Genomic DNA, 25,693 nt, shown 5'->3' with positions numbered 1-25,693 from the left:
CTTCAAAATTATAATAGTCCGGATTAGTAGAGTCTCAAATATGCATCTCAAAGCAAAGCTGACTGCAAAGGAAAGGCAGAGATTGCTTCCCAAACACTAATGAGAACTGAAGATGTCCTGCTGGTGGCTGTCAGCATTGGCTGCTGCTTATGAAGCTGAAGGACAAGGGTCAAAAAAACATGGAAATTCTGGAGAAGATTAAAATGATGGTGCTTCTCTAGAGTCTGATGGCCAAGCACAGATGGCCACAAACTGTAGCTGTTGTGTACTGCTTCAGATAAAAACGTCTCTGTGGCTTTCAGGCTGATCCCCCATCCACTAACCAGCCTCCATGGAAAAAGCTTTAGGAAGCCCCGAGTGAATCAGGAAGGCTTTGAGCTGTTTGTTAGCTGAGAAACTCTTCTGTGCCTGCCATTTTCTTGCTCATCAAAGCACTTTGCTTGTGTTGTTTATTGAAGAAGGAAGCTGGAAAAAAATACAACAAATAAAGAAAAAAACATAAAAGAGGATTTGCACACCAGAGATGATGCTTGCTGAGTTCAGTCCCTTTAGCTGACTATTGGGCTTTGAGGTATTAATTAATTATTACATGTAAATACTTTAATGGGGAGAAAGGCCAGCTATTATTGGCAAAAAATAGCAAAACATGAAAGAATGTCTGAAAAGCAGGCAAGGTCACAGAAGAAAGACATGCATTTGAAAAATTCAAATTAATATAGGGTCACAAGCTTGTCCAGTTGCCTTGAGGTGCTTTTATTAAAGCTGGGTGTAGGAAATTCCTTTGTTGAGTTAAATAATTCTTGATCTTCCTACAGCTGAAAGGGGTTGAAACTTACTGGGGGATTTCCAGCTTTTTGTAGCTATTTTGTGAGCAGAGGTGCAGTGTCCTGCAGCCCCAGGCAGTGCCAGAGGAGCTTACCAGCCAGGTGTGGGCTGGAGCATGACCACAGATCATCAGCAGGATGGGTCCCCTTGTCACTTGGGCACCACCACCATCTGGTATTGAGCCATTATGACTTTTGCCTTTGTTTGCTACAAAATGGTGATTTTATTCTAGTCGTTATTGTATGTTTGGGAGCAAACCAGAAAAAGATGTTTTTTTCCAGCTGAACCATTCACCTGTTCAGCCCAAGGCTGAACATTTGGCTGAGGGCAGAGGGAGAAGATGGCCTTGGTTGTCACCCAAATCTCAGCTTTGGAAAGTAGCTTTACCTGCTCAAACTCACTCTAATTGCACAGGGCTGGAGTATTTGCGTTTACTCCCTGCTCTAAAATATTGGACAGAACCATGGTAGGCAATTAAATAGCTGTCATGCCTTCTCCCAGACCTAGAAGCACTTTGGGGATATATATGACACAATTTGTACAATCAGTTAGTAAAAACTTTGTAAAGCACTTTGGGATTCATCTGAATGAAAGGCACTACCATAAATGTAAGATCATTCTCATTATCATTAATATTCTTTTATGAGGGACCTTATCAAAAGCATTTTGAAAACCCAAGTAAATTATATCCACCAGGTCACCTTTATGTACTATTTTATTAACTTTTCAGATGAGGGATTGCTTTGGAAGAATTATATTTCCTTACAGAGACTGAAGTGGTGTTACTCTGTTGTCACTTATTTCTTGTGTTATTATGACATTGTGGGATACAGATGAGGTTGGGGCCCTGTTGTGCTTGAGGCTGCATGAACATGAGAGGAGAAACTTGATATTTTGAAAAACTTGGAATTTAAATAAACTTGCTGGTTTTGTCCATGCTAGGTGGTAGATTCATTGCTTGGCTTTCAAGGGGCATTTCACACTGTAAGGCAAGCAGGGCACCTTGTTTGCCAGGTTCACTACTGTGTAGTTTGTTTTCTCCGCAGTCTGGGCCACGTACTAGCCAGTCCGGGTGATTTAGTGCCCTGGAGAACTGGCAGCCACATAACTCCTTCCTCTGGTCCTGTTCACTTTCCTCAGAAGCTAATCACTAGGAAGTCACTCTCTGATTTTCCACAGAAACTGACACAGATGAGGGATCTCTTTGGTTACATCTGTACAAATAACTCAGGCCACAGTTTCTTTACTGCTTTAGCATCCTCTGGTTTTCAGTCTCTCCCTTTACAAAGTTACAGGCTTCTGCTGAAGTAATGTCTGATTTTGTACATCTGATAGTGAGTTATCACAGAGTAACACATACATAGATTTGAGTTAATTAGGTACAATAAAGCTGTCTTTTAACAATAGCGATTTAAAGTTCCCTTCATTACATGAAGGTTTATTTATTTTCTCTTCTGTATCAGAAATATCTTATTTTTTTTTCTTCTCTCTCTCTTTTTTTCTTTTCCTTTTTTTTTCTTCTTATATTCCTGTAAGTCCATTTCCTTTCTATATTGTCTGCCCTTTATTCTAGCCTATGTTCCGCTCTTTATTCAGATACCCCTTTTTATTTTTAAAGGGATGCTTATTTTCAATAAACTTCATTCAGCCATGCAGATTTTTTCATTCCTGCTCTTTTTCAGCACAAAGATCCAACCACGACCCGCTTCTCCAGCACAGGTTCTTAAATATCCTCCAGACTGATAACATTAGCCAAACTGACCCTTGGAACAACTCCTGGGGCTGTCGGAGGAGTTACTCCAGGAACAAATTTGCTGTATGTTGTTAAAGTGTTTCACTTTGCCCTTGAGCCTGCTGTTAATCATTTTTCTCATAGTTTTAAAATCTGGCCTTTTAAAGTTCACCCTCACTGCATTACCCCTAGGAGAGTAACCTTCTATTATGATATCAAACCTAATTGCACAGTAATTATGATTACCCAGTGGATTTCTTGCTCTCACCTCCCTTAACTCCTGTGCATAATTTAGCACAGAGTTGAGACTCAGTTCCTCCAACAAAGGACTCCCTTGAAAAACTGCCTTTAAATAATGTCAATTAGTTGTCTTTTTAGACCACTCTGTCTATGGGAATTTCAACTGGTGTGCTGGAGAGGCATAGAAGTCATAGATCTTATGTTACTGACTCAGTGTCCCCTAAAGGGTTAATCCTCAATGTCCTGGAATGGTCCTAAGAGACATCCAGGGCTGAACTCTAGTGCTCTGTGCTGTCCCCAGTGGTCTCTGCAGCTTAACCCTGCTGGCTTTCGCACCTCCAGAATGGCTATCTGGGGACCAGGCAGAGCCTCAAAAGCACAGAAAACTGAAAAAAACAGAATGTTTGGAAATGAAAATGCTCTCTGTGCTATAACAGGTGGAGGATTATAGAAAGAATGGAGGCGTTGGGGTTCAGCACACGTTTGGAACAGCTGCTTGGTGACTGCAATGTACACACATTGGCAATGTACATGAATACAACTGCACACCCCACCAAAGCCTCTTGGGGCCTCAGCTCGCTCTCTTGTTCTTCCTGTGACCCTTTATAACGGCTGTAATGGCAGACCAGATCAATTGCTCAGTGGTTTCCATGGGCCAAGAACAAATGGAGCAATCTGGAGAAAGCGTGTTGCTAATTTCAGAATAAAATAGCTCTTGGTGACTGCACCAGGTCATTACAAAAGTGTTTACCCTTCAAGTGCTTCTGAAAATCCACTGGAAATATTTAGGGCTGAGTACACATTAGAGGTACATATTCAGATCTTCTTGTGCTTCAGATTTAGGGTTCTTCAGGAGGATCAGGCACCCCTTTTATGAATCGCTGTTAGCAGAAAACACAATATTTATAACAAGAAAAATCAACAAACACTCACTTCCCCTTTAAAAAAACACATGGTGGCTGAGAAGAAATGAAGGAAACGAACTCAGTCATAAAGATTAATTCATCACAGGAGAAATTTCCTTTATGAGAGGTAAAGTGTGGTAGGACTCTAACTGTCTGCGATAAATGCAAATGAATATTTTCTGTTTGCCCTGGTGGCTGTTAATACACCTATTTATCTTAATGCATTTAGAAAAAAAAATATGTAAAATAAAAATAAAGCTCAACAGCTTGTTCTAAATGGATTCCCAGTGTTGGCAGAAAAAGACGTACGAAGCACTAAACATGCCTTTGCTAAATGCTGTATGACTGTATACCAATGGTGCTGAAAACAGCATAATGGGCTATTGCCTTTCAGCTTTGTAACTGTGGGTACACAGCGTTGTTGGGAAATCTCCTGCTTTATGAGTGGGAAGTGCCGAGCAGGGGCTGGTGCCGATATCTAACAGAGCAGTGGCCGTGCTTGGATGGATACCAATCCCCCATTTTCCTCTCGTTCACCTGTCCCCGACGTGATGTCCTCCCTGTTCATGGCTCATAATTTCCTCAGAGATGTGAGATGGCATAACAAGCTAAAGCACTCACGGAAGCATTCGGAAGCTGCAGGCTTTTATTTTTACACGGAGTAGACATACTGCTTGAGTGTCCTCTCTGTTTTCTCCGGCTGACAGTTCAATATCGCCCTGGTCATTTTCTTCTGCTGTTGTTTGCAGAACTTTGCTTTTAGGAGGTGCCCATGAAAGCATTCTCATTTCTTCAGACAATCAAATCAGCCACTTCATGGTCACTCAGGCTCTCTCTGTGCTTCCTTTCCTTTCAGATCATTTCTTTAGCAAGATAAGCCCAACGCATTTGCACAAGAATCTGAGGCAGGCTGGGATTTATCGAGAAAACACATTCTCATCTTTAAGGACTTGTGTTGTTGAGTGCTATGTAATAAACATAGGGATAAAAATCACAGAGACATTTCAGTCCGGAATAAAAACAGTTCCCACTGATTTAATGGGCTTAAAGGCCTCCCCTCTCTGCAGCAGGTTTTCTTTTTAACACTGAATGCAAAGAAACTCCAGCCTGGCACCATCCAATTAGGTTTTCTTTTCACCGTCCTAAAGGCAGCTCTGCCACCAGCATATACGAGTGCAGGGTGATACGAAAGGAAACAAACAGCAGCACCCACAATAAGCCACATCACACCCTGCCCATGGTGCCAGGGGGCTCTGGGGCAGAGGGGCTACCTGAGCCTGCGACCAGCTGGTAATGGGCGAGCTCTTTCCCCATTAGTTAGCTAATGTTCTCCTTGCAAATATTCCTCTTCTAAATTCACTCCAACCAAACCTGAACAGACTTATAAAATCAATTGAAGAGCTTTCTCAAGGATCTAAGAGCACTCCCAGCCTATGTAGTGGGGGTAATCTGTAAAATCAGTGGAACAGAGGGCAGAACTGTGTCTGAACCAGGAAGCCAAAGGCAATAATAACTAATGTGTATCCATAAAAAATTCATGGGAAATTTCATCTTGGGTAAAAGAGAATGAATAACTATGTTGATTAAGTATTAAAAGTTCATTTTATTTTTAGAAGTACTCAGAAAATTGAAAACATCTGGGAACATTATGCAATTCTTTTTACATAATATTTTCCATTTGCATTTCATCAGTGCCATCAGTTTAACCCTGACCTGCATGAAGGCAACCCACAAGACCCAATCTTCTTGCTGGGCTGCACGAAGTGGTTGAGTTCAGACACTTTGCAGAACAAGCTGCTCACTGGCCTCACAAACTGCATCTGTAAGTGATGGCTTATATCAGAGCATAAAGCCCAAGCCCTTCTGCATGTCCGACTTTCAGCCTCCTACTAGCAAAATGTGACAAGCTTGAGATGTGGGTGGTGGAAAAGTGTCTTAAACTCAGTGTTTTGCTCAGTCTGTTCAAACACCGAGTCTGTGGGAATTTGCCCATTGGACAAGCTGTGGATCCTGTTATGTCACGAGCAAGAAGCTTCCAGAGAAAGCTGAGGTCCATAGACTTAGATCCTCAAAGATGTTTTGATGGGTAATGCCAGAAGTTGGCATCTAGACTGTAGAAACTTAACTGCCTTTGATGCTATTCTGTCACTGCTGTGGTGACAAGCCTGGATCTGTTGATGTGTTACAAAATGCTTCCTTACAGGGACGTGTTAAAGAACCACATATGCTGGAGGGCAATAGAAAGGAAACAAAATGTAGGCTGGGCACTAATGTAGAGGTCCCAGGGCACCATGCTGAGCTCTGTCAGTTGGATTCACCCTTCCCGCGTGCAGGTACTTCCCAGCCAGGGTTTTAAGGCTTTGCAGAGTCGAGTTTGGACGTGCTCAGGGGAATGATGTTCAGCACCTACCCACGGGTGTTAGATTTCTCTGATGTGAGAGAGTTTTGCTGATTGTGAGCTGTGCAGAGTGCTTGCACTGGTGTTCCTGGAGCCACGAGTCTGCAGGCAGAGCTGACTGCAGCAAGGAGTGGGGCCGTGGATCTCTGCCCTGCTGGCTCCCATATGGGTCTGGAGCTTCTTTGTGAGAACTCCATGGGCAGCAAACAAATTTCTTGTCAAACTGGAGTCTCAGACCTTGCTATAAGATGCTGTGTGACCATTGCTCACTCCATAGCTTAACAATTCACAGTCCTAAATGTATTTATCTTTATGATATTTGTGGGTAGCTCATGAGGTGCTATGATCTTATTCTTTGCATTTTTCTTTATGGAACTGAGACACAGAGCAGTAAGCAGTGCTCATACTGGTCATGTAGGGTCTTGTAGCCCCTGGGGGGAGTGCCTCCTCCGGAGAGCAGCTGAGAGCCACCAGGTTGTGTGGTGCTGAGCTCCAGCACCTCCAAAGCAGAGGGACCCCTCCACAGGTCTGTGGCAGAGGATGGAGCAAAAGGACAGCAGTTTTTTTTGACCATGTTCTCCAGCAAATGTTCCTGCTTTGTCCCAGGTCTCTGTGATTTCCACAAGGTGCAAATCCATCAGAACAAATTTTGTTTGCCTGTCATTTAAGGCTCGTTCTCAGCCACTGCAATGTCTGTCTAGGTGCGGAAGAGTCCCTGTGCTAAGGGGAGCTCCATTTCATGTCCCACACAGCAATCACCTTTCAAGGACAAGACTCGTCATTTCCTCTCATGCAGAGAAGCTGCCAGCAGGAGGAACCTGTTTTCATTTGTCTGTTTTTGTGAGATTGTGGCACAAGGTTGACTCATGTAGGATTTACCAGATGTCTCTCTGTGGAGTGGGCTGCTTTGTAGAGTGAAAGAGTTCTTCAGTCTACACATAATAGGAGGAATGAGTCATATACCTGAGCCCACTCCTTTTTCTTTTTTTTTTTTTTTTTTTTTTCTTCAAGGACACTGTGCCCTGTGGAAGTGGGGATGTTCCTTTCTCACCTGGAGAATCTCACATCATCACAGGCTATCACAGGACTGGGGAAGAGAGGATGCATTGACGTTGCTTTATAAGCTGCATCCCTCTTAGTCTCTCTGGCAGGTCAGATAAGCCCCATCTAATCTTGCATTAAAAAAGTTTTACTACTGCTTGACTTTTTTTTTTTTTTTAAATTCCCCATTTTATTTTCCCGTGCCATTTGCTCAGCTAACAGAAGGCATTGCACCCTTTAAGTGCTTGCAAAAGACGTGCTTCTCCGGCTTATTTCCAGGCAAAGGAAAGGAGACAGGATGAAAGGAGAACTATCAGAGTCAGGGTAGAGGCTTCCTTTCTAATTGCCACAGGGACAGTTCTGCTGGCCACGCTCACAACAAACACTGTTGCTCAGCTCTTCTTCAGCATCAGCGGGAAGACTGCAGAGCTGGCAGTTGTGCACTATACAATGATATAGTGAATCCCACAGGAAGGTGCTCAGCAGGACAGCAGTCTGGTTGATGTGTAGCACCAGTGTGTGTCCTGCTTCCTGCCGTGCAATCCACCCAGTACACCTCTTCCCAGCATGGAGTCACTGTCCCAGGATGGAGGTGCCTTATAGTGATGCAGCTCCTATTTTGGAATAAAAACCATGACATTAAATTGTAATGACGTAAGACTCTTCTCACTGACCTGACATTGTCCTTCTTGAATGTGGCACTGAGTGTTCAGACAGTGTCTAAGCATGGCAGGAATGGACCTTAAGGAGGAATGATTTTTACAACAGAAAGAAAGAGTTGTTTCCTAGGAGTTGTTTTCTGTCAATGACCCCTTGTTTCTTTGCCATTTCCTGCCATCTCCCCCTGAGTCAATACTGAACAAAATGAAACATGAGCCAATAATTTTTAAAACTCGAACAACAAATGCTACCAGGCTGTGACATGGAAAGGAAAGGATAAACATGTTGGATGAAGTTTAATATTGAGCTTCTGTGTAAAGGTTAAATGTTTAATTTCTGCCCGGTGATAGGATATACCTCTATTTATTTATTTATTTATTTTTATCTTGGCTATAACTCTGGAGGAATGAAAGTTCAAATGACTGACCATAAATCCTAGTAATGTCCATTGCTAGCAAGGTTAGAGTTAATAGATTATTGATCAGTGTAATGGTTAGTGGCAAAATAATTTTTTTTCTCATCAGCTCTCTTATTGGGCAGTTGTTTTCTGGAGGCCAAAGACATAACAGAGCTTTGCACTGTATTAGCTCGGAGAGTTACACACCATGTACACATGGTAGATTCAGCCCGGGATACTGCCACAGCCCTGTGGGATATCTGTAACAATGTTATTGTTCAGAGGTTTTTCAAAACTATTATTTTGTTTTCTTTACCATTGAGACTAGTAAATCTTTTGTTGAGAGCTGGAAAAGGTTTGCAAACACTGAGATAAGAGAACGGTATCTCCCTGTACCATCACCCACTGACACCTGTTTGCACTTGACTGTTTTTCCAATTATACAGAATCTGTTCGGTGCCATGAGGGGGTGTTCCTTGAAGAGAGGTTGCTGGTAGCCTTGTTGCACCTGAGAAAATAGCTGAATATGTGATGAAAAGCAGCTTTGGAGGCACCAACTGCTAAAAAATTATGTACTTACAAAGAAAATATTAATAGAACTGGAAAATTATTTATTCTGTGTGTTTCTAAGAAGTGAATGACTGAAAAAAATCCGTACTCCACCACTACAAGAACTCCCTGGACACTAAAAATGTCTTTGATTTATCCTGCTGTGTTTGCATGGCAGAATGTCATTTACAGTTTCCAGGCTTTTGGATGAGGAACCTTAAGCTTGTTGGAGCGTGCAGGAGAAGGGGAAGCTGAGAAGGAAAAGAGGAGCCACCTGGTGCCCACAGCGTAGCCACCCTGTGACAAAGCGTCTGGCTCGGTTTTGGTACGTGAGGACTTAGGTGGACACTTGCCATCCTCTGGTCATATTCCATTGATTTGGGCAGGGTACCAAAGGTGGGATTGACGTCCAGCTTTGATCAGCCACTGAAAGTGAGATCAAAGCTTGTAAGTGTGGTGTAAAGTAATTTATTCCTTACACTGCGGTGTCAATATAAGATCTTGATTTGCAAAAGTTTACCCTTCTTGCTGACTGCATGCCTCAACGCTATATGTAGCACTAAAGCAACTTGTACTTTCAAAAGCTTTCTATGCTGTCCATAGCAATAAATGGATGTGAGATATATTAACAAAAAGAAGCCATGGAAAGTAGCAAGGGGAAGTCAGCAATGACCCCAGCTCAGACAAAGTTGAGTAAGAAATATTTTTTTATCCTTTCATCCTTGGAGAATTTCTGAGATCAGAACATCATTTTTTAAATTTTTTTTATTTTTTTTTATTTTTCTGTTCTAAACTGGAAAAAAATCAAAATCTTGATTTTTTTTTTTTCCCATCAAACCAATGATCTGAAAATAAATACATAAAAAGTTTCAAACACTTCATTTGGAGTTTTTCATATTTTCCAGCTTTTAATTTACTTCAACTTATGATTTTCAATGCAATAAAACTGCATCCCCTCTCCCTTTCCCCCAATACTTTAGATTACATTTTGTTGGGGGCTTCCTTCCTGGATTAATCACCAACCTCAAACTTAACCAGCAGAGAGATAGTAGTAATGCTGAAATGAGTTTAATTTTAGATAATTTCTTGTCTTCCCACTGTCAAAATGCAAGGGGTCTGAATAAGAGACAGCTACCCATGAGGGGTGGACTGGCAGAACAGATTGTGAACTACTTTTTGTTGGGTTCCTCCTTCCTCCTCCAGCTCTGGGCGTCAGCATCACTTGTAAAACAGATAATAAAGGTACCATTTCTCAAAGCATCAGCCAGCTTCTTTTGGGAGTATGCAATTTTATAAAGGTGTCTCATATGCGAGATATTGACAGGTGTCTCATATACACATACACATATACATGCATATATTTATATACATGTACAAACAAAATTAGTATTTGTGTTAATGTTTATATTTATATTTACATTTACATTTATACACACATGAAAGTTCAATGTGTATTTTGTAAAGATGAAGGATGTTTGTTCACAAGGAAAGAGGGAATTGGTAAATTTGTGTAGGGGAAAGGGATTAGCTTTAAACATCTGGTGCAAGATAGAAAAGTTTCTGTTTGATACCAAAGTAAGTCTTTTCTAAAGATCAGCCCAATCAGATTGGCTTGACTGTTGTCAGCACAACGAAACACTGCCTTCAAACTTTCAGAAACATGTATATATTTTTCTGTATGCTGCTGGCTTAAAAGCAAGCTTACTGTGTGGAAGTGGGTAGGTGCATGTGGTGTTTCTTTTTATTACAGCTTCCATTTATATCCTCCCTTTAAATAACACTTTTCTGGTTATTCCATTTCCCACATCGCCAGTTCCTAGAAAATAAAAATCCACTCTGCCCTCATGCAGGAGCAATGCAAGATTTTTCTACCTGATGTTTTTCATTCTTTTAAACCCCGCTGTATACATGTGGCATGTGAAAAAATGGTGTGTGTATGCACACGTGAGTGCTTGCATGGCAATTCCCTCTCTGGAAGATGGTCCTGCTTTAAACCACTGTCCTCTGCTAACGCAGATATATACTCAAATAGCACAGTGTCTGCTTGGAGTACCTCCACTAGCAGACAGTAAGTGTTGACTGAGATCTTCCTTCTAACAACAGTGAAGGGGAGCATGAAATGTGCCTGAGATTACAGACAACCTGGCTTTCCCTTCCCAGACTAATTTTTGATACCAAAATCATTTCCCAGAGTAATTTCAGTTAAAAAGGTAAAATCTTGAGCATTTTAGTGAACTGACAAAATCAATTACTACTTCAAGACAACTGGAAAATTTTGTTTTCAACTTTTTTTCTAGATTTCTCCCCCCACCACCAGGATAATTACATTTCTAATGGAACTTAAGACATCCCAAGTAAAAAAAAAAAAAAAAAATCTCATAACAGAATTGGGGCTGTGAAACTATATCACATGTCACTGAATAGGAGATGGGCTGCAAGCAGCCCTTTCTTGGCATCCTTTGCGATTTTGACAAATTCACCAGTGTGCAGAGCTCTATGTACTATGAGCATATTGATGTTGTACATGAAATCAGCACTGTGCACAAATCCTTCTGTTCCTTATTTATGCTTTCAAAATTCATGCAAAGGTGCTGCAGACTTTTAAGGCCCATCACTGTCCAGCTCTGTGACTTGGCCACAGAGCTCCTGCATCTTTTGCTTCTATAAAATATATTCAGACATTTGCCTTGTGGCAAAGATGGGAGCAAGCTGAAGCAGTGGTGAAATAAATTCTGTAACTAATAAAAAGCCTAATACCTTGTTCCTTTCTTCAGTCCCAATAGTTTCATTGTTTTCTTTGCTTGACTTGAGGCTGTGAGAAGGAAACCCAAAAGGAGATTTTTTCTGATAAAGTGTCCGAAATTAATACCACTGCCCCGATACAACAGCAGTGACATAAAAAAGAAGTAATGCTTAGCTATGGAGTTTTGTTTTCAGACAGATAATCAAAAGGGAACTTGAAGAGATATTCAATTACAGGGAGACCCTATGGGCTGAACAGCGGCGCGGTGCAATGTGCCTCTGCTGCGGTTGAAGGCACACGAAATTGGAAAGTGCCGGAGGGGAGGAGGGACAGATCCTGGGGGTACTGGCTTTGGTGGCAGCAGGCAATATCCCTGCTCCCATCTGACAGCACAGCCTGGAGAGGTGTGGGGGAAAGGAAAGGTGTATGGGACCTGTCATTGCTGGGTGCTTGCCCGTCTCTGGGACTCACTCTGCAGCACCTCTGCTCGTGCCGCCGGGTCCCAGTACTGCCACGGGGACTAAGCCAATGTTTGCTGTCACAGAAACTCAGAGCTGCCTGAAGTGACAGAGATGTCTCCGGCTGCAGCACGCAGGGGTATCAGATGAAAGCGCCAAGATATATAATTAGACCCAGCAGCGGCGAGGTGCTGTGCAGTGGCTGACGCAGATGTCTCACCTGGAAATCTCTTATCGTTGATGCACACTGCGTTATCACATCTTTACAGAGAGGCTGTGTTTGTTTGTAGGAAATAATGGGACAACAGCAGAAGAAATCTTAAAGTTTTTTGCCTACTGATGTTTATTTGCCTGAAGTAAGGAGGGTATTGCTGTTGTCACTTGTTTCTCCCACCTAGTTTTGGAACAATAATAGGGGTGATACAGCTGAAGTGCTTTAGGAACAGCCCATCTGTAGGAGATGGTCCTCCCACAGTCCCTCATGGACTCCTGTGTGCTTCCTGGAAGCACCAGGGAAACACAATTGTACCTCTGCTCCACTGCAGTCATAACACTGGCAATTAACTTGTTTTAGGGCAAACTTTTCAAAAATGTGGATTATTCTGCTCTCTTTGTTGCAGTGATATGAGAAAGATAGTGGTATGCTGGAGCAAGTCCCAGGGAGGCTTTGAAGTCTCCATCATTGGAGAGATTCAGAATTTGACTGGGCACAGCCCTGAACATCCAGCTCTGAACTGGCCCTGTCCTGTGCTGGGTTTTGGACTGGAGACCTCACAGCTCTACCACCATCACAGGGAACCACATTAGGCTCCTAAGCTGTCACAGTTCGGGAGAAGTTTTGTAGCAACCAAGAATGGAAACAAGACCCTTCTCCCTCTTCCAAATTTCCTTTGTTAAGAAATCCAAAAGCTTTTCTAGAGAGGCTAAGAGAGACTCCACATATAACCTTTTGGTTTTCATTCCATAGAAGATCTAATCCTCCTTCATTGCCCACAAACCAATGCCTCAATCTGTAGGTCTTTGTTCACTCTGCTCCGGATACCACCAGCTCAGTCCTTGCTGAATTAACCAAGACACTGTCCACCACAAAAACACCACCTGTCTCTCCTCCTGGAATGTTTCTGGTTCTTAGCAGCTGACATCCACCCATAGTCTGCAGAATCATTATCTTATTTAGTTACATTAAAGTAATCTCCTTAGAAAGGACTTATTGATGACTTACACTCAAATGTGCAAATAATATGCTTATAGAACATTAAAATGGCTCTAATAGGGTGGTAATAAATTTATTTTTTTCAATATGGATGATTAGAAACTTCAGTAGTTAGGAGCTATTAATGTACTCACCATAAAGTATGAAAGTCTATGCTCATGAAACTCTAAATGACAGTACTGCCTATAAATTTTACTGGAGGTGAAAAGAGCAGTAATTACATGGCTGGCACTGGATGTAGCACTTTCCGCAGAGGTACTAGTGGCAGATCTTTACCTCCTGTTGTGAAGCACTATTTCTGGGCATAGCCAGTAGCCTAAGCATACTGTAAATTATATTGTTTTCTGTGATGGACTTCTGCACAAACAGGAAGAAAGAGATGCTTTATTAAAAGAAAAATTGGCAAACAGTCAAGCATAGATGGTTTAGAGAGTGGCAATGCAACAAAGAACATAGAGCACCTAGTTCCGTGTTGTCTGACTGGCTGTGTGGATGATAATGACTGAAAAATGCATTAGCTGCTGGCAGAAAAGTGAGTCTGAGATTATTGTCCAGGCACTAACATGGACACATTGCAAACACACCAACTTTGCTGGCAGCCTCCCTGGCAGGAGCAGTGGAGATGCCAGGGAGTGGGCAGTCTTGCACAGAGACAGGTTAGCTTCCAGATAATTTTCTGAATCACCAGATAAATAGAGAAACCTTTATGAGGTTGGTTTCCTGCTACCAAACTGGTAGCAAAATGAGATGCAGCTACAGCCAGGGTCACTACCTGCCTCCCATGCAGCAATTGCTGTAGGGTACCAATAACACATACCTTTCTCCTTTTTACTCCTCCTTTGAGCCTTCCAAGCCAAGCCAGCCTCAGGTTCAGAAAAATATCTCAAAGAAGTATTTCTACCCATCTTCAAATTGATTACTGATGTGTGCTTCTTTCTGACAAAATGCATATTTTAACTTTCAGTTCTTGAAAGAAGTTCATCAAGGCAGGGCAAACTTTTGCACTTAGTAGGATTCCCAGAGTTGTAGGACCTAATTCTCAGACTGGGAACTTCAAGTATTTACAACACAGGTTATAATGTAAAACAGCTAGCTGGCAACACCTTCTGATTTCTCATCAAATAAATGGAAAATGTTCAACACAATGTCACATATTTCTGCTAGTGCTAAAAATACCAATGAACATACACCTCTTCTACCATCTGAGCTGTTTGTCTGGTAGCCTTTGATCATGTACATGGAAGAAAACAAACAGAAAACAATCATTATCAGGAATACAAATAGCTGACTAATGTGATATACAAAACGATTTGTTTTTGCATATCAATCATAAACTTCAAGTACAAATTACTCAATTGGAAAAAATGTTTTTAGGAGTTAAACTGTGAAGATCATGACAGGTTGGATAGAATGGTCTCTGCATACAGTATTTCTTAATCTGTGTGTTTTTGTTTTTTTTTAATTTAATTTAATTTAATTTTAAATGGTGAGTCGTCATTCAGCACAAAATTAAGGATAGCAGTTCTTGGGCACAGAAGTATTTTTTTAAAGGATAACAGAACATCACCTTATAATGCTCAAAACCTCTTGAAATCTTGCACTCCAGAACTATTTCTATGATATCATTATAATAGCAAACCCTAGTGGTGAAATATTTGGAAGGATTAAGGTATTCTGATAAACAGAATGACACAAAGGAAACCTCAATAATTTCCGCTTCGAAAGTCTTTTACAGAAAGCATACATGTGGGCATGGTTCATTAACCCAGTATATCTTTTCCTCTGTCTTCTGCCTCACTACTTCAGTGGTCAATTTATATGGTATAGAGCTCAGCAAGAAATGTTTTGCTCAGAATTATTCAAGCCTATAACATAGAGAATGTGCAAAAACTCAGCTCACTCAGGGAGATTTGATTTAAGGTCTTGATTTCCTTATTCTGGAAGGAAACTCCCTCCGGAGTGGTAAGAACTAGCAGATTAGAACACAGATGAGCAGACAGAGAAGATCTGAGGAGCAAACACCAAGACTGTAAGGACTTGATCAGAATTTAGAAACATGTGAGAACCTGTTTAAGGTGAAGGAGACCATGTTTATGACTTCCAATTTATACCTGCCTGGAAACTTGGCTTGTGTATTATCCTAACCCTCACCAGCAAAAAAAAAAAAAAAACCAAAAAAAAAAACCTGTGAATTTTCACACTGCTGTAAATTGATGTCGTGTATACTGGCACTGCCTAACTCCTTTTCTTTTATTGGAAAAGAGTTAGGTAGTGCCCTTCCGTAAGGGGTAGGTTTCTGCCCTTTGTGGTGAAAGACCCTTCTCATAGGCTGCTTCTGACATGAAGAATCTCACTCACACTGATCTCAAGGTGAAAGTATATTTTCTCCTCTCCTGGACCACTTTGTCTTTCACCTGATGGATTTCTGTTGTAACTTTTAATTGCATTTGTCTCCGTGAAGCATACCGTGAGACGGTTTTCATAAAGACACTTTAAGCTAGATGCAGTTACACACTGTTGCAGGCATGCCTCACATCAACCACAGCCAAGACCATGCCAGATGCCTTTAAGAACATCACAGGAATGTTGTTTGTGGATAAATGGGTAGCTGCTCTCAGTGACATAAATTGACACATATTCTTGATCTCAGAGCCCTTGTAGCACCAAATGTTATAGCAGGAAACTTGATGGAACACATACTGCAGCCAACACATGCCAGACTTTATACAAGTACAAAGAAAACATCTGTTCTTTCCAGAAGATTGCTACCTTGGAACATGTTGCACAGGGTCATGTTCAAAAGATCTGATGCTTCATCAGTCTTTGCAAATACATTGATTCCAGTCCAGCCAGAATTTAATAACATGGAAAATGTCCTCTTACCACTGCACTAGGGATATCACAAGCCGTAATTAGTTAACGATCGTAATGTTTCTAGTCTTTTTGGATGAATAATTTCCTTGTTGAAAACAGAAACTTCATGTTAACCAAAATTATTCTTATTTGGCTGAGGATCATTTTTGGAAAAAAAAATAAATGTTTGTTTTATTATGCACAGAAGGCATCAGATTTTCAATTTGAGGGGAACAACACTGTGCTTAAATTAAATAAACAACATAAAAGTAAAACAAAATTAAACTTTTGTTGTTGTTGTTTTTAAACAAAATATTGTACTTTAGCAGATGTAGCTTGCCAAGAAAAATAACATTCTGTATAAAAAGAAAGAGTATTCTGATTTGATTTTTCAGTATGGCTATCATGCAAAAAATAAACAATTGCTCACAAAGTTGTAGCTGCTGAGTCTTCAAGGTATGTTTCTGAAAGACAAGGGCTCTTTTCAGCTGGTGTGTTGGTACAGGCTCCTTGACTCCCACTGTGGATGATAAATACTGCTTTGCTCGTTGAAACACTGTCTCACAGTGAAATTAAGCATCTGCAACCTTGTGGGCCCCTAACAAACGCAAAGATCAGTGATGGGATTCATATCACTTTAGTTTTCTAGCCTCAGCTACAGGTATAGATTTCCTTTACAGTCAATGGAGTGAGGGAGAAACATTTCCAGTGAAGATTTATCTCATTCCAAGACAGATACTTAAAAGAGATTGGATCCTTCATAGAGAATCCCCTCTACTGACTATGTAAAGCACTTGGACACCTAATTTTTTGGAAGGGTAAAAATGCCTGTGATGAATCTTGTCCTTATGCATTATTCCTTATGCCAGGGAAATTCTGTTCCAGATATTTTTCCTCACTATCTCTACACTAAAAATGAACAACATTAAAACCTGATGTTTTCACTGAGATGGTCTTGTTCTCTTTTTACTTGCATGGATCTAAAAAATGTGTCATTAAAGACAACAGATATTATCTAGTGTAAAACTGGAGGAAGTCAGGGGAGGTCTTTTATGTTTGCTGTACAAAATACCATGCAACTATACTATTCTGACACCATATGGACTAGGTATTTTTTTCCTAACAAGAAACACAAGTTCTAGCTTTAAGAGGTGGTGAGAATAAAACAAAAATACTCCATAGCACTTCCTAAACTTTACAGTCTATTAACATGAGAACCCCCTCTCCTCCTTTTATTATGCTTGCTTTTGGTTTTTAGGGACAGGAGCTGTTCTTGGCTGAATATCTGTGTGGTTCGGTGTAGCGTTCATCTCCACATGAACATTAATGAAAAACAACAACAACAATAATAATGCAGAACAGAAATGGAAGATGACAGCAGTTTAGGGTTGTATCACTAAAGGCTCAAAACTTCATTTTTAAAAGAATTTATCTTGCAGACCTGTTCTTTGAAAGGGTAGACCCAGGTGCACTTCACAGGGTACTTTGTGTAATGATTAAGAGCTGAGTTGTATACCACTCTAATTATACTGTTGGTTGTGGTCCAGTGAAGACTTAAACTTGCAACTTATTAGAGAGTTTATTGGATTGCTAACCCAAGCATTTCTTAGAATAAACAGTTTTCTCTTAATTTTGCTGAAACTTCAGGTTCTTATAATATGATTGTTAAAGGTAATAAAATTTCAGCAAGTTAAATATCATAAGCTTTGGGTATTCAGTAAAGCAGAACTAATTTAGTTTATAGCAGAAGGCTTTCCTCTATCCCATGGAGTTTGCTAAGGAAACCTGACAAACTGAAGGCAGAGAGAGCAAGGTTGGATTCAGCTGTGGTGCACCACCCAGATGATACTGGTGACCTGGGCAGCTGGGCCACGTCTGTGGACGTCTCTTCCTGCAGCAGCTGCTCTGTGGTGGTGATTGGGTTTGCAAGAGGGAAGAAGTCAAGTGACTGGAAACTTCTCCTCCTGCCTTTGAGAACCAGCTTTAACCTGAACTGGGTTAAAACTTTGGTGGAAAGGACAAATCTGGGATTGGTTGTAAACCTTTGAAGTCTTCTGGGTATGTAAAAAGATTTCTAGCTGAGCAATAGAAAGTAAAATCTGATCTGTTAAAGGGGGCTGAAATGAAGATTCCTTGAGAAAGTCTGATATTTAGATGCTTGTTTTCACTGAAAATTGGTGTAAGAATTAAAAGATCAAAACTTATGGAAACCAAAACTTCAAAAACCTTGATCTATAAATGTCAGGTTGCGTTGTTTCAACATGTTTTACTCTAAGAAAATGTTTTGACTTTCTCTTACTGGAGGTATTTGAGTGTATTGAAAACTTGGGATTTGTTTATTGGCAATGTCTGTGTTGGCACCATAACATTTTGGGGTTCAAGCCTGTATTCCAGTTATGCAGAGAGAGATCTCAGTTGTCTTGTGGGGTTTATACTACAGTGAGGACAAATAACCTGTAACAAAAGAAAAGTGGTAGGGCACACGCTGACCTCTCAGACAGATTCAGAGTTTTAGGTTGATGTGGTTCAGTCAAACACTTTGCTTTCCTGTATAGAAAATACTTTCAAAGTTATTTTTCTCCAGAATATTTAAATTAAGATGGAGCTGAGTTTTCTGAGGAAAAAACATCCAACAGGCTTTGTGATTAATGTTGAGGATTCTTAACCCTTTGCTCTCCAATTACTTGGTTTGCGATGCAGTTTCACAAATGTATTTATTCTGTGTTTTTACAAGAAGAGAAATGGTGCAATCACCATACTGTCAAGGCTTATTTTATTTATTTATTTATTTTTTTCCTAGTTGGGTTGTAAACAGAGAGAGCTTCTTTCATATTTTAAAATAGACATGGGTATATTTCTTACCTTAGGCCCACCCTGGGCATGTGACTTCCTTCCCTTTTAACCTGTCTCTCAGATTAACAGCTGATATAGATATTCACATTCATCATTTAGACTTCTGGGGCTACTGTAATCTTGACAAGAGCTGAAAGGGCAGGCTTTGACTTTCAGTAAGCTAGCTTATGTGATTGAAAAAAAGAGAAAAAACAAGTTTGTTTTTTCCAACCTAATCAGTAGGTCTAAAAAAAAAGATAATCTCCTTCCCTTGCCAGTCAAGGGAAACCTGTGAAGCAAAAGCAAGGCATGGTTTGTAGCCCATTCAGTAAGATGTTGGATGCCAGCCTAACACATTGCAAGCTATATAGCAAAGATCATTACGGAAGTGGAAGACTTGGAATATCCTCTTCTGCTGTCCCAGAATAGAAGTGTCATGAACAAAATAAAATCCCTGTCTAAATAAGATTACCTTCTGGTTCAGTTATCTATATCTCCTACCCCATTTTCGCGTGGTTTCCGAGAAAAATCCTCTCCTGATTGCTTAGGGTCATCTCAATCAGATTTCAGAGTGGATGAGTGTATCAAGCTTTTGGAACGCAGGTAGCTGGGCAGGGGAAGACGTTCTGCAAAGCTCACCCATGTTAAATGTTGAAGGGCCCAAAAAGAGAGCGGTTACATGAGCATCATGAGAACCCTGTTGCCCTTCAACCGCTACCATGGGTCACACCAAACAGCCTCTACCCCTCTGCTACTGCAGTGTTAGCTGGGCTGAGATATATAAATATTGGACAGATAACATGCAGAGATTGGAATCCTGACCTTGTCAACAAAAATGAGTCTGGCCTGAGCTTTCTTTGTGAAGAAGGAAACATTGCTCCTCTGCACCTTTCACTTAACAGGGTGTACCCTGACCCTGGTGGTACTTGTGACTCCTCTCCTGAGCATCAGAATTTGGGCGCTGTGCTGTGGCCACTGCTGGACGGCATAATGTGTGGTGATGTTCTGTACTTGCTGCTGTGTTTTAGGGTACGTTTCTTATTCAGAGTTAAAGCTCTTGATTGCAAGTGATCTATTCTTATTGATTTGGAAAGGCTGAACTTTAGATAGCTGTTGTTTTAACATCTCAGAACTTTAATATTAGATTAGAAAGATATCCTTGACTCATTGTCCTGAACATCAGAAAATATATGGATCAAACAATTCTGCTTTTCCAGGATCATTTTTGACAGTTCTGTCCTGTAATAACATATTAGTTCTGTGGCTAGGATTCTTTCTGCTGGGCTAGATATGACTAGAGAGGACAACTCAATCATTCGCCCCAATTACCTTCAATTGCGTCTTCAGCTCAGCACAGTCCAGAAAATGCTTCTCAGCATCCCATGACAATGCAGGTCCCCCTTTTTGAGATCTTAGACTAAGACAGTGAAAAAACTGCTTTGTGTCATGGAAGAGAGCAGTAAACATCATAAGCTGCTGGTATAGTTGGTTATTTTCCTTCTCTTAGCAGTTTTCTTCAATAAATCTAAACTATGTATTTATTATTATTATTATCTTTTTTTTTCTATTCCAGTGAGCATGTGTGTATATGTAATATATCTATAATACATTGCATATAGAACTACCTTTGAGTGGATATGTATATATGATTTAAGCACATGCATACTCACATAACTTTAGCTGCTTCCACTTTTCAGTTAAGACAAGTTATTTTTTTTAGTCAGTATTCACTGAAAGTAAGAGTGTGGCTTTTATGTTATATAGTGACATGTCCTTTAATAGTTCCAAATATCTGTTTTCCCCAGCCCTCCAATTCAAATGCTCCCTTCTGGCTGATTTGGCACATAATAGTTTTCAGTTCAGAGTTATTTATTATTCAGATACTTTTAAAGCAGTAGGTAGACCAAGTCCTGTTTTGGACTGTGTATTTTCTCTGCACGTGGCACATATGATCAAATTAGAGTTACTGCATCGTGTCATTAGCTGACTTTCAGGTGCCTGAGGAGTTTGTCTTTAACTGTTCCAGTGAGGTTTTATATTTGCATCTCTCAGATGCAACCCTTTTTGAATTTTCCTTTCTCCACAGTGCATTATTCTGCTCACCAGGTAGTAACTGTTCCAGTAGTCTCTCTCATGCAAACTGTTTCTTTCTAAATGTCAGGGGTGACTGTAACGAGCAAATGAAAGTAAATTGTGCTACAGAAGGACTCAGCAATTAAAAAAGCATGACAACAAACACCTCCCAGCCATGCAGAACCGCAAACAACTCATTATAATTATTCCAGCCTGTTTGAACCCGACTTCCGCTTGCACACTCAGGCGGAGCTGCGAGGCACCACTTCTCCATCAGTGCTGAATCAGTCTTTTGCTGACTTCTCATAGCACAGCATAGATAAGGGCTCTTCAGTGGTAATTTGCTTGAGTTCTTAATAAGGAGAAATTTTAGAAAGCAAAGACTAGTGTACACAATAAGCTGAATATATATACGTGAGCAAGGAGGTCAATGTGCTGCCTCTTTCTCCCATTTGCTTTCTTTTGCTTTAGAGACTAAAGCAACTAAAGGGTTTGGATGCATTTTTCTCCTGGTTCTTTAAGTTACGTATGTGTACAGTTTGCCAGCTGCTGTTTTCACAGCTGTTCTCCAGCTGTGTGTTTGCGAACCTGGTGTTGCTGCAAGAGCACAGGGCTGCGCAAAGTTTAGCTCTGTGTGGCTGTGATGGACTGCCATGGTCAGGGCTTGGGTACTGCCCTGGGAAAGCACACCAAGAGACTTGCAGTTATCATATTATTATGTTTGACATGCATTTTTCTGTTTGGAGGATACAGATAGATTATTTCAGTGTACTGGGCTGCTATTTCCAACATAAGCAAGAGCTTTCCAGAGAAACCAACTGGAGCTGCTCCAGATGGGAGCTCAGACATGAGCTTGAGGCTGGGTTGGAGAAAGGGGAGCTTTGAGGTCAAAGATAATGGGTAAAGCGATACCATAGTCAGCACCATCATCCTTGAGTTATGATGGAGTTTAGGTATTAAGGAGCTCATAAAAAGTGAAAGGGGCACATTGAGGGCAATGACTTATCTCCATAGCTCTGTTTACAAAACATCCAATATCAGTAGCGTTACATCATGGCTACAAAAGGGAGGGTGAGCCCAGTGTTGCTGGAGTATAGCAGGGGCATGTCTGCAGCTTCCTTTGTGGGTGGCACAAAAGGCAGTTTGAGGCTGATCTTTACAACATGTCATAGCCAGGAATGAAAACATCTGGGGAGGAGCATCTTATGTGGAGGTTACCAAATCACGACAGCTGGGACGTGCTGAGCAGAAACTCAGTTGTTCATGATGCAGTCTGCATGTCCATTTTAACTGGGACAACATGGAAAAATGTTTTAGGCTTTACATGCTCATGGTTGGGCTGAGATGAACCAAGGAGAAAGATGGTTTTGTTTCACAATGAGCTGTGCAGTAGGTAATGTGCATCCATTTATTTGGAGACTGCAGGTGGAATTCATCAGAAGGTCAGATAGGATCTATGTGCCAATTACATCCCACTCAAACCTTTGTGCACAGGAATGAATTTCACCTTGTCTGACCCATGAAGGCATGTGAATACCTATCTCCATTTTCTTAACACTACATTTTCATAGTTTCAAATAGCTAGATTTTTCTTTTTCAACAGTAACTTTCCTTGATGTATATCTGTTTCTAGTCTAATACTTACCTCTAGCTTGAAGTGAATGGCAGAGATCTCTTTAGTCTGCAGTTGCAAGGGTAATTGAATCATTTACTTTTATAAAGTGAAATCCATTTCTTCTCAAGTCTTCTGCAACTGAGGTAGTATTTGCAGAATGCTTTGAAGATGAAAAGCACTACACTATATAAATATTAAGTATTATTTTTATATCTTCATCATCTGTGTTTTTAAAATTAATATGAAAAAATCCTATGAATACCCAAATGCCCAGTAAAATGCACATCCTTTCTCTAATCTTAATGCTTTTTTTCATCTATGAATCCTCTTAATCTTTGAAATTAATTACCATGATTAAAAACGGGAGATGTGTTTTCCCAGAACAATCAAATTGTTCTGTTGCAAATTTTCATGCTCATTTTGCATCATTAGTTTAATTTCTTCTGATATTAAAACATACACATTCACACATGCACAGTCCTGCATATGACATCTCTCTCTTTAGAATGAAAGGAAGCCTTAACATGCTACTTGCCGACTACAGCCAAAATTGACCCCTAGGACCGAGAAGGGGTCTTACCTTGTCTGCCTTGGGGCTCTCTGTGTGGGCAAAGGCTGCTGACCCCTCAGCTAGTGCTCAGGAGAGTTTTTATTCACCCATCCAAAAAAATTGACTTACGAAACTGAGACACTCAACAAATAGAGTACATTCACACTGAATGCATGCCAGTGGGAAGGAATCATTATACTGCAGCAACAAGACTTATACAAATGACAATTTGAGTTTAACCGCAAGTCACGTTTCTTTGTCCTTGTGAACTGTCTGACTTCTACTCTAGTGTCAGAAAACCAAATGCAAGAGGACTTCTATAGTGTTGGGGAAGCAAAATGGAACAAAGTCTGATACTTTAGTAGGTGACCGATGAACAGGGCCAACAAATGTGTTTCTCAACAATTGAAGCAAGAGCAATTTCTTGCTGTGGTTGGGTTTTGATCCAGTCTTCGCCACATTCTACTGATATTTGTATCCAGGTTTTCGTCTCATTTCTGTTCATTGCCTACTGCAGTTGTGCATGCCTGAGCCATATTCCCTTTTAACAAAGAGAAGAGAGAAAAATATCCAGGTCCTTACACTGTTCAGATCCCCTGACCAGAGCCAGTGGGAGAGAAGGGGAGAAGGAACTCTTTTAAAATATTAGCGTCAGTATGTTTTGAAGAACCTCTACATGCAGCACTCACAATGTGAGGCTCTAAGGAAGTCAATTGAATGGTTCCCTAGGAAGATCTTGCTTTGATATAACACAGAAGGTTCCTTTTGTTGCAAAAATGGCAAGAAGAAAGGGGACAAAATGTGTGAGCTGAAAAGGAAGAGAGACTGAAATAGAGTCACATCACAGGCACTCAAAATGGATCTTTTATTGTAGATCACTACAATACAGAATTTCTAATGCAGAAAGGATTCAAGAATAGAAAGGAAGGTGTCCAGTGTGCAAGAAAAGCACAAGGAGATATGTCTTTTATTACCCTTTAATTTTTTTTTTCTCCCACTCTCATCAGAACAAAGAGACAGGTCAGGCATGAGATGTAGAGATTACTTTGGTAATACAGGCACTATTGTAATTATATGTGACTGACAAAACAGGGAAATCATCCATGTGAAAATCTCAAATAAATAATTATTAGTCCAGTTGGCTGTGGAAAGAGGTACGTGTGTGTGTGCGGAAAAGAAAGTGAGACAGCTTAGTCAAAAAGGGAAAGAGAACCAGCAGGACAAAGCAACAAGAGCTGAAATGGGAAAGTGGATGAAGTGGTTAAGCTAGCTGAAGGGACACTGGCAATGTGGAGCCATGGAGCTGAAGGGGGTGGGGATGGCTGAGCTTCTTCGGGTTGCACAGGAAATTCCTTACAGAGTCTGGCATAGCTGAACATTTGTGGTCTAGGAGATCCGGGCATGAGGCTCAGAATGGCTGGGAAATAGTTTCTTTGTTCTTGAAGAGTCATTGAAGGAAGTAAAATCACTTTAATCAACAACTTGTCATAAAAAATGATATATATATTTTCACTATATATATAATTTTTTTTTAAAAAATGAATATCAGAAAATCTTTGATGCAGACTCTGAAAACGGAGAGTTCTGAATTAAAAAAATTAATAAATTTGAATTCCGGTTTGAGGAAACCCTGGTTTTCTTTTCATGTAATAATATAGTTACCAGCTGCAAGTGACATGGAAAAAAGATTTTCCATAAATGCTCTAGCTCTCAGGTGTTACAAGACAGTTTGACATGACCACTGAGTTTCTTCACCATGGCCTTTTCTGTGCTAGAACAGATGAACAGCTAGGGAGGAGATGGAGGGCACAGAGGAAGAAAACCTGAGGGTGAGTGTGGTGTTTAGAAAAGGTATTGGTGAAATGCTAGGAGTGCCACCAAGAGAGAGGTGGAGCTCAGCCTAGGGTAGGGAAGGAGCCCTGGCATATGACAGTGTTGTTAAGTGAAATAAAGGGAAGCAGCAGCTGAATGTTCATGGATGGTAACCATCTCCCGGAAGAAGTAGGAACTGGAGATATGCTTTGGTGTCTGTGTTTCAAGTGAAGGCCTGAGGGATGTGATGCTGACTGAGTACACAGGTCTGGTTCCCCTCTGTGTGGTATGGAGGTGTCTGACCCCAGTGCTGTTGGGGGCATCTGGGCACAACGTGAAGGCCCATGTGGCCAATTTGCGGAGGAGAGATTGACACCTCCAAAAATCTGGCAATTAAGTGTAGTGACTATATAAATGGAGATATCAAGGGACATGGGGGGAAAGAAGTCCACAGAACCACAATTATTTTCTATTTACTTAGGGGGAAGGAAGAAAGAGTAGAAGTAGTCTGATATTTCCACATTCTTCAAAGCACAAAGTTCCAAGATATCACTCACTAAATTATAGAAAAAGAACAAGTGACTACAAAATTTTCACAAACCGTACCTTGGCCTCCCTTCCTTCCCTGCTCTCACAGTGTGGAGAGAGGATTAGCTGTAAGCTCTGATTCTATGGTCAGTGCCTGTGCTTACCTTATTTCTTTGACTGTTCCCTACTGTGGCTCTGGAAAGTACAGAAAATCTTTTATGTAATGAAAGTTAGCCCAGAAGAAGGATCTGCTCTGATGAGATTTCCCA

At 40.7% G+C, this 25,693-nt stretch overlaps 1 long non-coding RNA gene across 3 annotated transcripts in view; it reads left to right on the top strand.

Annotated features, from left to right (window-relative positions):
- Positions 1–17,910: 17,910 nt before the first annotated feature.
- Positions 17,911–25,693, top strand: part of LOC121073486 — a 51,576-nt gene continuing 43,793 nt past the window's right edge. For all 3 annotated transcript variants that reach the window (XR_005821740.1, XR_005821742.1, XR_005821741.1), the window contains exon 1: positions 17,911–18,072. This is a non-coding gene — a long non-coding RNA (uncharacterized LOC121073486). The remainder of the gene's footprint in view (positions 18,073–25,693) is intronic.

Source organism: Cygnus olor, chromosome 7 (assembly GCF_009769625.2).
Source record: "Cygnus olor isolate bCygOlo1 chromosome 7, bCygOlo1.pri.v2, whole genome shotgun sequence".
NCBI lineage: Eukaryota > Metazoa > Chordata > Aves > Anseriformes > Anatidae > Cygnus > Cygnus olor.
This window is presented reverse-complemented; position numbering and strand designations above follow the sequence as displayed.